Raw genomic sequence first — 2,658 nt, forward strand, 5'->3', positions numbered from 1 at the left:
CCACCCTTCTTACTACTCTCTAAGGGTGACTGTTACTTATCTACTAACTCTACTTAACCGGTTTATTAAAAATCTCTAGGAAAACCCTACCGAAAAATTTCGGCAGAGTCTCCCCTGTACCGGTGACCATTTTTCATAATATAAGCATAATATACTCAGCCACAGGTGGCTGGAAATATATCTCAATCAACCACGCAGTTTAATAAGAAATGAAAACTAACCACAACCACGCAGTTTAATAATTCAAATCATGCAGATAATAAAAAACCGAAAACATACTTCTTACTACATGATTTTCTTATCAACTTAATAAAAAATTAAACTAAACAATTTCTTAAACTAAATGAGTTCTTTAGCTAAGTCCCAAGGACCTCCATAGTCCACACATCACACACTCCTCTTGCATCTCCTTGGCGTCTTCCTTCACTGTATCTTTTCTTTCCCTTTATCTGCGGTAGGAGGAAATGCAGTCTATAAGCATAAAGCTTAGTGAGCGCTATCTACTCACAAAAACTCGATATGCATGTATATAAATAAGAACATGCTAAATCTGAATGCTAACATATAAAACTACTCATGCTCATATATAGCAAAGGAAATCACGCTAACTGAAATACTAAACATGTATAGTTTATCATGCTCATAAACTAATAAAAGAAGCATACTAAACATGTAAAACTACTAAACATGTAAAGATACTAAACATGTAAAACTACTGAACATGTAAAACTAAACATGCTCATAAGAATAAAACTATAACAGCATGCTGAAAGCAAATAAAACTAAACATGCTGAATAATCTAATAGCAAGAAACAAATAAAACTACTACTGCATGCTTCAAATAACAAGAAACTAAACTTTCTAATTCTAAACATATTTGAAGCTTGTTTCATTTGTTTCAAAACTTATACTTTAATATTTCAAAATAATAATAAACTTCTTTTGGGTCCGGCATTGTACCAACTTTTTGCGCGCATCTTTAATAAGAGTCGAGGTAGCTAATCCCGAAACTACTAAGGAACTTCTAGGCCGTGTGCCTAGGGGCATCTTGGAGCTCATCCCTTGGACCTTGTGTCCGGTACATGCCCTTTAAAAGTAAAATACTTATTATCTTAATTACTTCTTCTTTAAATGCCTTGGCATTTTAATAAGCACCTTGTGTGTCAAAAAAAAATCTCTAAAGTCTTGACTTTAGGATCTACTTAAGGCCTTGGCCTTTTTCTTTCTTTTCTTTATCTTTCTTATACTTGTTAATACTTCTAACAGAATACTTCTTTAAAGAGAAACTGAAATGTTTAAGCAAATTCTATCTTTGAAATGCTTAAACCAAAAAAAACTGCCTACTATGCTAATAAAATTCTGCATATTAAGCTTAATAAAAATCTGTCCTAAAACTGAAGTTCTGCATGCAATACTTATCAAAATCTGCAAGCAATGCTTATGAAAATCTGCTTATTAAAAATCTGCATACTATACTTATAAAAATCTGCATGCTATACTTATAAAAAAAATTTGCTTATTAAAAGTCTGCATACTATACTCAACAAATCTGCTCATGCACATCTATTAGCAAAGGAAAAGAAATCTGCTCATGCTCGAATATTAGCAAAATGGTAAACTGATCATGCTTAATTATTAACAAATGGATAATTGCTCATGCTTTACTAACAGCAAGGGAAAAATCTAAACGACATAGAAAACTTTTAAAACATGCTGTGATAAGAGCAAAGAAAGCTAATCTAATCTTACTAATCATGCTACAAAATAGAGCAAAAAGAAAACTAATTTGATCTTGCTAAATGACACAAACGTAACAAAAATGCTAATGTTTGCATGCTGGAACTTACGGCTGTTCATGCTCTTGAAATGCCAAGAACTGAATCTGTTCATTAATAAGGAACATAAGGAGACATGCTTGAAGATGTAACTAATCAGGCTCTTCAATGGCAAGGAAATTCAAGCACAAAACATAACTCAAAGAACTAAAACAGCAAGCCAAATGAATGCCTAGAGTTGTCTTGAATCTAATCCGAAGGCTTTTAAGTAAAGATTTCTCTCACAGCAGTATCATAATTCTAAGTGCTACACTTAGGTTCAAAACTGAACAACAAGGGCTGTTCTTGCCCACTAACAAACTAACATATCCAAGGATCTCCTAGAACAAACAAAGCCTCTTTAAACATACTACAACAGAACATAAAGGAGCAAATAGAACTCGAAACTACTAGCAGATTCTGTATAGCTTATTCCGAAAACAAAGAAGGATACTAAAGCCCTAAGAATCATCTTGTACAACATGTTCCGGAATATTAAAGAATCTGTTCATGCTCGGCAAGGAAAAGAAGAAGGCAAAAATCGCGGAACAACTCCTACTGCAGGTGAGTAGCAACTCACCTTGGTTTGCTTGGGCTTACAACCGAGAAAGAGATCTAGGGTTTGGATGAAGCTTCAAATCCGGCGATCCTTCTGCGCCCGCGTGCTCCCCTCGACGAGCCGACCTCAAGGAGGTGAAGAAAACCTCTCGGAAACCTTAGCCGGCGTCGGAGACGATCCCTAGTTCCGTCGCTTCTTTCGCCCGAGAGCACCGCCGTGCGCCTTCGCGAGAAGAGGAGAGGAATCGGGAGTTTTTTTAGGTCACGGGTAAAGAAAACATCAAC

The 2,658-nt window shown here is 35.6% G+C and overlaps 1 long non-coding RNA gene across 1 annotated transcript; it reads right to left on the minus strand.

Annotated features, from left to right (window-relative positions):
* Positions 1–234: 234 nt before the first annotated feature.
* LOC121983246 lies at positions 235–2,389 on the minus strand. Its single transcript, XR_006112436.1, has 2 exons — positions 1,849–2,389; positions 235–449 (listed from the first exon to the last, which is right to left on the minus strand). It is a non-coding gene; the product is annotated as an uncharacterized LOC121983246 (long non-coding RNA).
* Between the last annotated feature and the right edge of the window lie 269 nt (positions 2,390–2,658).

The sequence above is a fragment of the Zingiber officinale genome, chromosome 5A (assembly GCF_018446385.1).
Source record: "Zingiber officinale cultivar Zhangliang chromosome 5A, Zo_v1.1, whole genome shotgun sequence".
NCBI classification, from domain to species: Eukaryota; Viridiplantae; Streptophyta; class Magnoliopsida; order Zingiberales; family Zingiberaceae; genus Zingiber; species Zingiber officinale.